Below are 13,643 nucleotides of genomic sequence, written 5' to 3'. Positions count from 1 at the left end.
ATTTTTTTGCGTGTACGCCATTGACCGTACGGTTTAATTAATGATATATTTTTATAGTTCGGACATTTACGCACGCGGCGATACCACATATGTTTATTTTATTTTTTTACACTGTTTTATTTTTTTTATGGGAAAAGGGGGGTGATTCAAACTTTTAGTAGGGAAGGGGTTAAATGACCTTTATTAACACTTTTTTTTTACATCTTTTTTGCAGTGTTATAGGTCCCATAGGGACCTATAACACTGCACACACTGATCTCTCATCCTGATCACAGGCGTGTATTAACACGCCTGTGATCAGTGTTATCTGCGCTTGACTGCTCCTGCCTGGATCTCAGGTACGGAGCAGTCATTTGCCGATCGGACACCGAGGAGGCAGGTAAGGGCCCTCCCGGTGTCCTGTCAGCTGTTCGGGACGCTGCGATTTCCCCGCGGCGGTCCCGAACAGCCGTACTGAGCAGCCGGGTCACTTTAACTTTCACTTTCACTTTAGAAGCGGCGGTCAGCTTTGACCGCCGCTTCTAAAGGGTTAATATCGCACATCGCCGCGATCGGCGATGTGTGGTATTGGCCGCGGGTCCCGGCCGTTGATGAGCGCCGGGACCGACGTATATACGTCCTGCGTCGATAAGGGGTTAAAACAGGGTTAGATACATTCCTGGAACAAAATAACATTAATGCTTATGAAGAAATATAAAATCCCATCCCTTCCCCAATATCGTGCCACACCCCTACCCTTCAATTCTCTGATTGAACTTGATGAACGTATGTCTTTTTTCAACTGTACTAACTATGTAACTATGTAACATTAGTCATTTGTACCAAAAAATCCACGGCGAAACGGAAAAAAAATCATTGTGCGACAAAACTGAAGAAAAAATTTCATTTTGTAGCTTTTGGGGGCTTCCGTTTCTACGCAGTGCATTTTTAGGTAAAAATAACATTATCTTTATTCTGTAGGTCCATACAGTTAAAATTATACCCTACTTATATTGGTTGGATATTGTCGTACTTCGGAAAAAAATCATAACTAAATGCAGGAAAATGTATACGTTAAAAATTCTTCTAACCCCTATAACTTTATTTTTCCGCGTACGTGCTGGTATGAGGACTCATTTTTTGCGCCGTGTTCTCAAGTTTTTATCGGTACCATTTTTGTATTGATCAGAGTTTTTGATAATTTTTTTCATGATATCAAAAGTGACCAAAAATACGCAATTTTGGACTTTGGAATTGTTTTGCGCGTACGCCATTGATCGTGCGGTTTAATTAATGATATATTTTTATAGTTCGGACATTTCCGCATGCGGCGATACCACATTTTATTTTTTTAAGGGGAAAGGGGGGTGATTCAAACTTTTATTAGGGAAGGGGTTAAATGACCTTTGTTAACTTTTTTTCCACTTTTTTTTTGCAGTGTTATAGCTCCCATAGGGGGCTATTACACTGTACACACTGATCTTTCACCCTGATCCCTGCAAAGCCATAGCTTTGCATGAATTAGCGAGATAAAGGCTCCATTGCTCAAGCCTGTACCTCAGGCTTGGAGCAATCAAACGCTGATCGGAAATGACGGAGCAAGGTAAGGGGGTCTCCGCTCGCGTCCTAGCTGATCGGGACATCACGATTTTACTACAATGTCCTGATCAGCCCGACTGAGCGGCTGGGAAGCGTTTACTTTCATTTCTAGACGTGGAGGTCAACTTTGATCGCCGTGTCTAAAGGGTTAATAGCGCGTGGCACAATGATCGGTGCCGCAAGTTATTAGCCCAGGGTCCCGGCTATTGTTAGCAGCTGGGACCTACCCGGTGTGATGCGGGGTAACGGTGTGACTCCATTTTAACCCCTTAAGGATGCAGGATTTTTCAGTTTTTGCATTTTTGTTTTTTCCTCCTTACCTTTTAAAAATTATAACCTCTTCAATTTTCCACCTAAAAATCCATATTATGGCTTATTTTTGTGTCACCAATTCTACTTTGCAGTGACATTAGTCATTTTACCCAAAAATCCACGTCGAAATGGAAAAAAATATCATTGTGCGACAAAATTGAAGAAAAAATGCCATTTTGTAACTTTTGGGGGCTTCCATTTCTATGCAGTGCATATTTCGGTAAAAATGACACCTTATAATTATTCTGTAGCTCCATACGGTTAAAATGATACCCTACTTATGTAGGTTTCATTTTATCGTACTTCTGGAAAAAATCATAACTACATGTAGGAAAATTTGTACGTTCAAAAATGTAATCTTCTGACCCCTATAACTTTTTTTTTTTTCCATTTACAGGGCGGTATGAGGGCTAATTTTTTGCGCCGTGATCTGAAGTACCATTTTTGTTTTGATCAGACTTTTTGATCACTTTTTATTCATTTTTTAATGGTATAAAAAGTGACCAAAATACGCTTTTTTTTGGACTTTGGATTTTTTTTTACGTGTACTCCATTGACCATGCAGTTTAATTAACGATATATTTTTATAGTTCGGACATTTACGCATGCGGCAATACCACATATATTTATTTTTATTTACACTGTTTTATTTATTTTTTTAAATGGAAAAGGGGGGTGATTCAAACTTTTATTAGGAAAGGGATTAAATGATCTTTATTAACACTTTTTTTTCCTTTTTTTCGCAGTGTTATAGCTCCCATAGGGACCTATAACACTGCACACACTGATCTTTTACACAGATCCCAGGCGTGTATTGACATGTATTGACGTCTGTGATCAGTGTTATTGGCGTTTGACTGCTCCTGCCTGGATCTCAGACACGGAGCAGTCATTCGCCGATTGGACACCGAGGAGGCAGGTAAGGGCCCTCCCGGTGTCCTGTAAGCTGTTCAGGATGCCGCGATTTCACCGCGGCTGTCCTGAACAGCTCGACTGAGCAGCCGGGATACTTTCACTTTCATTTCAGACGCGGCGGTCAGCTTTGATAGCCGCGTTTGAAGGGTTAATGCAGGGCATCACCGCAATCGGTGATGTCCTGTATTAGCCGCGGGTCCCGGCCGTTGATGGCATATCGCGGCATATCGCGTGAGCAGGCCGAGGATGTAAATATACGTTCTTCGTGGTTAAGGGGTTAAACACCGGGCAAGGGATGTACAGGTACGCCCTTCTTCCTGAAGGAGTTAATAATGGATTCACAAATTTCATAAATTTTTGTGACTGAAAATCTGTTCTGTTTATATAAATCTCGTTATCTTGTGGATTTCTGAAAGTGTCATCAAAATGAATGGGACACTTGGTAACATAAATGCTCCAACTGAACTACTCTTTTAGGGATCTATCACACACTTTTTTTCTGCTTTTTAAGACACGTCTCCATTCATTTCAGGCTCCATTCATTTCTAACATTTTCAGTGCCAATTTTGTAATAAGTGTTTTAAATTCCTTTTTTTTTTCTTTCCATGTTGTACATGCATTTTTATAGCGTTTGTTAGGCTAGGTTCAGACTACGGACTCTCCAGGCAGAAAATTTCCACCCGGAGATTCCGAGTGCGGCCAGTGCCGGCTGAATCAGTCGGCGCTAGGACCGCGCGGACACTGCAGTCTCCAATAGACTGCAATGTGTTCTGCGCGGATTTCCGCCTGAAGAAAGAGCACCGCCTTTCTTCAGGCGGAAATTTCCAAGCGGATTGTCCGTTCACAAATTCCGCTTCACAAATTCCGAAGTGTGAATTTGTAAACGGAAAATCATTCACTACACTATACATTTTAGAAAGCGGAATTTCCGTAGTCTGAACCTAGCCTTAAAGTCCTTTATAGAAACACATGGAAAGAGAAATCCTACAGCAGTTTTTCCCAAACCAGCTCTCATGTCACTATGCCAATATCAAAGTAATATAAACCATAAACTTTATTTATTTTTCATAAAAACCACAGGAGAAGAAGTATAAGATTTAACCCCTTAATGTCGCAGGACATACAGTGGGATCAAAAGTCCCCCCGTCCCCCCCAGGTAAAAAATTTTATTAATGTGCATAAAGAAGCCAAGGAAAGATGGAAAAATCTCCGAAAGGCATCAAATTACAGATTAGACATTCTTATAATATGTCAACAAAAGTTAGATTTTATTTCCATCATTTACACTTTCAAAATAAGAGAAAACTAAAAAATGGCGTCTGCAAAAGTTTGGGCAACCTGCAGAATTTATAGCATGCACTGCCCCTTTTGCTAAGCTGAGATCTGCCAGTGTCATGGATTGTTCTCCATCATCATCTGGGAACACCAGGTGATGTCAATCTCAAAGGTTTTAAATGCCCAGACTCATCTGACCTTGGCCCAACAATTAGCACCATAGGTTCTTCTAAACAGTTGTCTAGAAATCTGAAACTGAAAATAGTTGACGCTCACAAAGCTGGAGAAGGCTATAAGAAGATAGCAAAACGTTTTCAGATGTCAATACCCTCTGTTCTGAATGTAATTAAGAAATGGCAATCATCAGGAACAGTGGAAGTTAAAGCAAGATCTGGAAGGCCAAGAAAAATATCAGACAGAACAGCTTGTGAGAAAAACTATTCAAAACCCACGTTTGACTGCACAATTCCTCCAGAAAGATCTGGCAGACACTGGAGTTGTGGTACACTATTCCACTACAAAGAGATACATGTACAAATATGGTCTTCATGGACGAGTCATCAGAAGTAAACCTCTTCTACGTCCTCACCACAAAAATCAGCGTTTGAATTTTGCAAATGAACATATAGACAAGCCTGACGCATTTTGGAAACAAGTTCTGTGGACCGATGAGGTTAAAATTGAACTTTTTGGCCGGAATGAGCAAAGGTACGTTTGGAGAAGAAGGGGAACAGAATTTAATGAAAAGAACCTCTATCCAACTGTTAAGCATGGGGGTGGATCAATAATGCTTTGGGGTTGTATTCCAGCCAGTTACACAGGAAACATCTCACGAGTAGAAGGAAAAATTGATTCAATAAAATTTCAGCAAATTTTGGATTCTAACTTGATGCCATCTGTGAAAAAGCTGAAGTTAAAGAGAAGATGGCTTCTACAAATGGATAATGATCCTAAGCACACATTGAAATCCACGGGGGATTACATCAAGAGGCGTAAACTGAAGGTTTTGCCATGGCCTTCACAATCTCCTGACCTCAACATAATTGAAAATCTATGGATAGACCTTAAAAGAGCAGTGCGTGACAGACAGCCCAGAAATCTCAAAGAACTGGAAGACTTTTATAAGGAAGAATGGGCAAAGATACCTCAAACAAGAATTGAAAGACTCTTGGCTGGCTACAAAAAGCATTTACAAGCTGTGAAACTTGCCAAAGGGGGCAGTACAAAATATTAACTCTGCAGGGTGCCCAAACTTTTGCAGACACCATTTTTTGTTTTCTGTTATTTTGAAAGTGTAAATGATGGAAATAAAATCTAACTTTTGTTGACATATTATAAGAATGTCTAATCTGTAATTTGATGCCTTTTGGAGAATTTATCATCTTTCCTTGACTTCTTTATGCACATTAATACAAATTTTTACCTGGGCGGCCCAAACTTTTGATCCCCACTGTAAATGTACTTCCTGGTGCGGCGGTACTTAACATTTATGTCCTGTACATGACTGCAAACACCGGGGTGGTGCTTGCATCATGCACGGCAGGTCCCGGCTGCTATCAGCAGTCAGGGACCTGCCGGTAATGGCATACATGAGCGATCGCGCTTATGTCCGCCATTAACCCCTCAGATGCCATCATCAATACAGATCATGGCATCTGCGACAGTGCGGTCAGAAAAATGGATGATCGAATCGCCCGCAGCGCTGCCACTGGGATCCGATCATCCATAATGGCGGACGGAGGTCCCCTTACCTGCTTCCGTCTGTCTTCTGGGGTCTTCTGCTCTGGTCTGAGATCGAGCAGACCACAGCAGAAGATCGCCGATAACTCTGATCAGTGCTATGCCCTATGCATAGCACTGAACAGTATTAGCAATCAAGTGATTGCTATAAATAGTCTCCTATGGGGACATAAAAAGTGTAAGAAAAAAAAAGTTCAAAAAAAATTAAAAATCATCTCAATAAAAATGTAATATGTCCCTTTTTCCCATTTTACCCCCAAAAAGTGTAAAAAAATTATTAATAAACATATTTGGTATCACCGCGTGCGTAAATGTCCCAACTAACAAAATATAATGTTAATGATCCCACACGGTGAACGGCGTAAATGTATAAAAAAAAAAGTCAAAAATTGCTGCTTTGTTGTCACATCATATTAAAAAAAAATGTCATAAAAATGTATTAAAAGTTTTACATACGTAAATATGATATCAATAAAAAGTACAGATCACAGCGCAAAAAAATTAGCCCTCATAACGCCGCTTATACAGAAAAAAGAAAAAGTTATAGGCCATCAAATTAGAGGGATATTTTTACAGAAGTACAATAATAGAAAAATGTAATTATGGTATCATTTTAATCATATTGACCCACAGAATAAATAAAACATCTAACTTTTACCGTAAATTGTACAGCATGAAAACGAAACCTTCCAAAATTTGCAAAGTTGTGGTTTTCTTTTCAATTTCCCCACAGAAATAGCATTTTGTTTGGTTGCGCCATACATTTTATGGTAAAATGAGTGATATCATTACAAAGAACAACTGGTCATGCAAAAAGTAAGCCCTTAAACTTGTCTGTGGATAAAAATATAAAAGATTTATGATTTTTAGAAGGTGAGGAGGAAAAAATGAAAATGCAAAAATAAAATCCTTAAAGGGGTACTCCGCTCCAGACATCTTATCCCCTATCCCCTATACAGAGAAAACTGGCTCTGTGCGTGATGACAGGGCGATGCAGGGGATGGAGCATCGTGATGTCATGGCTCCACCCCCATGATGTCACGTCCCACCCTCTCAATAGAAGTCTATGGGAGGGGGCATGGCGATCGTCCCGACCCCTCCCATATACATGTATTAAGGGGGTGGGGCATAAAATCATGGGGCAGAGTCATGACGTCATGATGCTCCGTCCCCTGCATCGCCCCGCCATCACGCACAGAGCTTATTAATATAGTATATTACTATGTCTCAGCAACCCTTGGTGCTTAACAGTGTTTTCTGAAAACATTACATCATTTATATATGGCTAGGGTTGTTGTTAGAAAAAAAAAAAATCACCTTGTACCCCAAAGCTCCTGGTCTGACATTATTTGGTCCCCTGCTAATCTTGGCTTTCTTGTTTTTAAGGCAAGTTGTCTCAACAGGAACTGCCCACTTAGCCAGTCACTGGCCACAGCAGTGTCCTGTCTCAATCAGTGTTTGGCTACAGTATTTGGCAGCTCCTGGTGAAAAGAAGTGATGAGGAGTGGGGCACCAGATAACATTAGACCAGAAGGCCAAACACTGGGCAGTTGGCGGGGAGGACGTAATTGGCTGAATGAGCAATTCCTGCTGAGATGACATTTCAGAAGCAGGAAGAAGCAGTGACAAGAAGGGACCGAATGATGTCAGACTGAAAGCTGTGTGTGTGTGTGTGGGGGGGGGGGGGGGATGGGATTTTTAGGCAAAACCATCTCTATTGTTTAAAGAAAATTGTCTGAAAAAGAGAAAATATCTAGTGAGCAGCAGATGTGTGGACAAAATGCCTTGTTAAGGCCAGAGGAGAATCAACGAACTGGGTCAAGATAACAAAAAGGCAACAGTAACTCAAATAACCACATGTGACAATCAAGGTATTTAGAATGCCATCTCTGAATGCACAACACCTTGAAGCAGATGGGCAACAGCAAAACTTGAAGCCGATGGGCTGCAGCAGAAGAACACATTGGGTGCCACTTATGTCAGCTAAGAACAGTCAGATGGCAGTCAGATGGCAGGGTCATAATAAAGAAGAGAAATAAAGAATAAAAAATAAAATAGAAAATAATAAAGAAAAAATAACAAATAAGAAATCAAAAAAATTTCAAATGAATAGAAAAACAAAGGAAAAAGAGGAGGAGAAAAGGGGGGGGGAGAAAAAGGGAAAGAAAAAAGCAGAAAAAGAAAGCGACCAAAAGAAAAGGGGAAAGGGAATAGAGAAATCAAAAAGGAGGAAAAAGAGAGAAACAAAAGAGAGAAAGACAAGACATAAAATAAAAGAAGAGAAAACGAGAATACAAGGAAAAAAAGGAGAGTAAAAGAAAACAAAGGAAAACAAAGAAGAAGAAAGAAAGAAGAGAAAAAATAAAATAAAGAAAAAGATTCCACAGAACCTCAATTACATAAATGGTTTCAAACTAAAGTCCACATTAAGACCTCTAGGGTATAATGTATCTAATCTGCCAATTCACTTTACTTCCTTTTGTTTCAAGATTTTCTCTCGATCCCCCCCCCCCAATCTTAAGGGCGATACATGATGAATGATGCGAAAGTGAATTTGACTCACATTATGACCCATTTCAACAAAATGCTTAGGTAATGGAAGATCAATTTTGCCAGTACGTATGGATGATTTATGTCCATTCAACCTCACACGGCATTCATTTGTAGTTTCCCTCACATAGTAGAGGCCACATGGATATTGAATAAGATAAATCACATGTGACGAATGGCAAGTATATCTCACATGTATTTTAATCGGTTTGCTGATGTGGGGATGATTGAAACTGTCTCCCTTTATAATGCTATTACAGTGACTGCATCCTAAACAGGAATTACCAGACTTTGCCGCTGCTAACAGAGTTTGAGATGTACTATTGTTGAAGCTCCCTATATCTGATTTAAATTAATTGATCCTTAAGATTTCTGCCTTTTTTGTAGGTCATCATGGGGGGGCTCTGTCAAACCCACTGTACGGCTAACTAGACACCAGCTGCATCTCCTGGCTGTGTTCGTTATAGGTTGATACAAATGGTATCTGATTTGTGCTTTTTTTGGGACGGTATTGTAGGAGAGTGGTTCTATCAAATTCACTTAATCTCTCTTTGTGATTCATGTTCTGTAATCTTATCTCAAGTTGTTCGGGGTCAGATACTATGCATTTCACACGTAGCATTTGACTCCAAGGCAATGACTTCACAGTTCTCAGATGAAAGCTATGGTAAGTTAGTATGCTGTTACGGTCAGTCTCCTTAGAGTACAGGTCCAAAGTCAGCCTATAGTCCCATACCCCTACTTTAGTGTCCAAGAACTCAATGGGTTCTCCCGAAACCACCATAGTGAATTGTAGCTCTGGATGAACCCCATTGAATTCTGACAAAAACTCCTGTAATTGTATGTGGTAATCATGCCAAATCACAAAGGTATCATCAATGTACCAGAACCAAGTCTGAACATGACGAAACCATTGTGATGGGTAAATGTAGGTATTCTCAAAATCTGCCATATAGAGGTTTGCATATTGTATGCTTGATAAAGGTTCTCATGGAGCCGAAACGTTGCTTCCTGTAACCAATGAATCTCAGCTCTATTTTAACTAACCGGAGCCCCCAGATTGGTGCTGTGGCCTTTGCATTTTCCATGGTGATTTGCTGGACTGGCAGTCCAGGTGACCACGGGCACATCGGATGGTTTCGGTGCTGTTCTCCATCTACTCCATATAGATATTTTATAAATACACTTATGCTTCTAATTCAGTGATCCAGTATACCTTTCTGTTAAGATCCTTGTTTGTATTAACTTTTAACTCATCAAATACATCCCAATGCAGGTCTTACACTTGCTGTCTACAATCTCTAAACTATTTAGCAAAAGTGGTCTCAAAAACTTCCATCCTCATCTGTATTTGTTACTTTTCCTATTATTTATTTTTCTACTGTTTTTTGGCACTACAGGTATAGAGCAACTCAGTACCTCGGTGTAGACTTATTATTTCTAGTGTGTAGCCACCCATATCCCAAGTTACTCTGTATAAATCATTAGTCAGACCACATATGGATTATTGTGTCCAATTTTGGGCACCTGTATATAAGAAGGACATAGCTGAACTGGAGAGGGTGCATAGGAGGGCGACAAAGGTAATTCATGGTATGGGAGGATTACTGGACCAAGACTGGGTATCAAGCTTGAGGTTAATTAGCTTAGAGAAAAGATGCCTTAGGGGCTACTTGATCACAATGTACAAATATATAAATGGACAGTACAGAGATCTTTCTAGTGATCTTTTTATACTTAGGCCTGTAACCATGACAAGAAGGTTTCAGCATCATCACAGACAGAGATTATTTACAGTAGGAGCAGTGAGACTATGGAACTATCTGCCACATGATGTTGTGATGGATACTAGATTTATGTGGATAGAACTTGATCCAGGGATTTGTTCTGATCACCATATTGGAATTGGGCAGCATTTTTCCTCTGTCATGGGGCAATTGGCATTATCCTCATGTTTTTTTTTTTCATTATTTTTGAGCTAAGTCGGATCTCAGAAACCATTTTCTAACAGGCTGCTTTGGACATCTAAATTGGCCATAAACTGTCAATAGCTGTCTTCTAAATAAATGTTTTGCCACTGATATCTTTCCCAATTTCCCGATACACTGCTTGTCTGAATATTAAGTGTTCTTAATAGAGAGAGAGAGAGAGAGAGAGAGAGAGAAGGGGCAAGCCACTGCCAGACAGCTCTAGAAGTGACTTAACTTTTTGAGAACAAAAGCATTGGGCCAACATGCTTGACCAATCTCTCTCCAGACATCATCTGTCAGAGTAGTCATAATCCCAGAGTCAGAAGGCCTTTATATAAAATATATAAGTAGCTTCTGTTTTGTAGCATAAATCAAAAGGCAAATCGCCAAATATACATTGCAAATTATTATTTTTTTTATATACCATGCTGGCTGTAGGGATAAATAATGTATTTCCATCTTAAAGCAGTGATAAAGCCAGAAAAAAATGCCAAAAGGCAAAAAGTTTGGCAATTGGGAGTTTTGCTGCTTTGAAAGGAAGCTTTATCATGCAGTGTTTTTAATGGAACATTAGTTTACTTCTGGGAATATTGCATTGGGATGACAAGTGGACCACTGCACAGTCATGACAGTGCTAGTTAACTAGCATAGCAAATATTTTTTTTTTCCAATAGGGCCAGCATTTTTTTTGGAAGTCATAAGTGTTCAGTACATTGTGCAGCCCTCTAAGGACAGGTTTACACAGTGCTGCCTGAGTCCAGTTTCTTCTAAAATACTATAAATCTGAGGCATTTTACTTTAAGGAGTACATTTCCTGTAAACAAGGTGAACATCAAAGCAGGGGTAATTGTAACATGTTGTCATTGTTAAAGGGGTATTCCAGGCAAAACCTTTATTTATATATATATCAACTGGCTCCGGAAAGTTAAACAGATTTGTAAATTACTTCTATTAAAAAATCTTAATCCTTCCAATAGTTATTAGCTTCTGAAGTTTTCTGTCTAACTGCTCAATGATGATGTCACGTCCCGGGAGCTGTGCATGATGGGAGAATATCCCCATAGGAACTGCACAGCTCCCGGGACGTGAGTCATCAGAAAGCAGTTAGACAGAAAACAACAACTCAACTTCAGAAGCTAATAACTATTGGAAGGATTAAGATTTTTTAATAGAAGAAATTTACAAATCTGTTTAAATTTCCGGAGCCAGTTGATATATAAAAAAAAGTTTTGTCCTGGAATACCCCTTTAAGTTTAAGGGGTGTTTGTCATTTGTTCCAAATTAAAATATCTTGCTTGTCCTAGCAATGGAGAATTAATGTATGTAGGATCTTAATACTGATAATAGGGATAGATACATAATGTGGTTACCAGGAGTAGAAATAGTTCTGTTATCTACATAATGTAGAATAAAACAACATATTTTATATGTTTTCTTTTATTTTTCTTAGTAATAGAAAGAGTTATGAATGTGTGATATGGGTACCAATAGCAATGGATAAATGTGTTAACTGTGCATGTATATCTGTTGGTCTAAGGTGCATGTATATCTGTTGGTCCTCATCTCAGCCAAGCCAGATCACCCTGCTCTGTACTGATGAGGGGCAAGAACCCCGAAACAGCTGTCTGCAGATGGGTCCTCTTTCCTTCTGGAGAGAGAGTTCTGGTTTGGCATTAATCTCGATTAGCTTTTTATATTTCGTAACTGGAGCTAAGCTGATACCAGGGAACATCGCCTGAGAAGGTGATGTAATGAGCTGATTTGCATATTCCCCTACCCAGAATGCCTGCGGAGTGCTTAGTGGCCCTTGAAAGCTCCGTCACACCAGGAGTGGTGAACCCGCCCTGAGTTAAATTCTCATCCCGTTTAGTTGTAAATTTAGAACTCCAAAACATTGTGTTAATGGTACAGATTATATCATTCGAAGAGAAATAAGAAATAGAGGGAGCACTCACGATTCAGGAGATTTGACAAGTGGTGACTTTATTCCGTAAACGGTGCATGGACGGTTTCGAACCAGCGGGACGCCACGGACCCTTGAACGAACATGTTCGTTCAAGGGTCCGTGGCGTCCCGCTGGTTTGAAGCCGTCCATGTACCGTTTACGGAATAAAGTCACCACTTGTCAAATCTCCTGAATCGTGAGTGCTCCCTCTATTTCTTATTTCTCTTCGAATGAACTGTTTGCACTATTCTGAGAGGTTGTAGCACAGGAGCTTTCGTGATATCCAAGTGGAACCGCATGAGAGAGCCTGCTGCTGTTTATAAAATGGAAAAGAGAGGGGATACCTGTGCAGATATATGGTAGTGGCCGATCGCTGTATCTTTGCATCTCTGAATACAGATTATATATTTAGGATTATAGATGAAGACATGCCTTCAAAAATAAATTGACATCTACTTCCTGTAAAAATACTAAACAACTCTATAAATGTATTTGCCAACCATAATTGATAGAATTGAATAAAGCGATTCCTAATGTACATTTAGAGATAATCTGCACCCTGTATGCATCTTAATGTTTTATGACTAAGTAACTTAATAAGAATGATTGTTTTAAAACTAATTATTAAGCAAATAATACTGCATTCACAAACTGTTTATAGCTCTCCATAAAATGATTAACTAGAAGTCCCTCTAGTCCAAGCTAATATTCTTACCGTAGTGTAATGCTGTAGTTGCGTCCAGTGACAAATTTCTTTCTGCAGCAACGTATATAAGTCCTAGGAATTCATCTGAAGATCAGCAGTGGCTCTATATTGTATTTGTCATGAAGATTGTGCCTCTTTTTTTGTGATAGTCGTTCTTTTTAATGGTTTGTTCTGTATTCGCTTTAGCTTGGGTAACATCAGAGAACTCTTTTATCCTTCTGTTGTCTGTGTCCCTTTTTTCTCACCATCTCTTCTTTATTCATAGTTCCTGCAGTTCCTTACCTTACAGCTCCCTCCACCTCGCTCCTGTTTGTTTTCATGCTAATGGCAGAGACTAATTATTCTCTAGGGGCCACATTGCCATGAAATCACAATCATAGTGACGTATCCAAAAGCACAGGTATAAACAATGCTATGAAATAAGAAGGACCCTAATATCACTGATTCAACATGAATTTTACATTTTAACCTGTTAACAGCCATTATGTAAGTTATAAATGAACAGATCTTTTCAAGGGATTTTGTGCATATGGTGGTTTAACAGCTCTTGGTAAAATTCATAGCTGTTCTTACCAATCACATTTTTCCCTAATGGCAAATACAGCCCTGATACTATTTACTACTAAGTCAACTATATATTATCTACAAGTTA

General features: G+C 39.4%; 1 protein-coding gene across 1 annotated transcript in view; it reads right to left on the bottom strand.

The window, feature by feature from the left end:
• The window catches only part of LOC130291413 (cyclic nucleotide-gated olfactory channel-like), a 148,206-nt gene extending 135,072 nt beyond the window's left edge, over positions 1 to 13,134 (bottom strand). Inside the window, exon 1 of the mRNA XM_056540126.1 lies at positions 13,001 to 13,134. The gene's annotated coding sequence lies outside the window, so the exon portion shown is untranslated. The remainder of the gene's footprint in view (positions 1 to 13,000) is intronic.
• Between the last annotated feature and the right edge of the window lie 509 nt (positions 13,135 to 13,643).

This window comes from Hyla sarda, chromosome 9 (assembly GCF_029499605.1).
Source record: "Hyla sarda isolate aHylSar1 chromosome 9, aHylSar1.hap1, whole genome shotgun sequence".
Classification (NCBI taxonomy): Eukaryota; Metazoa; Chordata; class Amphibia; order Anura; family Hylidae; genus Hyla; species Hyla sarda.
The sequence above is the reverse complement of the archived record's forward strand: the minus strand, read 5'-3'. Positions and strand labels throughout refer to the sequence as shown.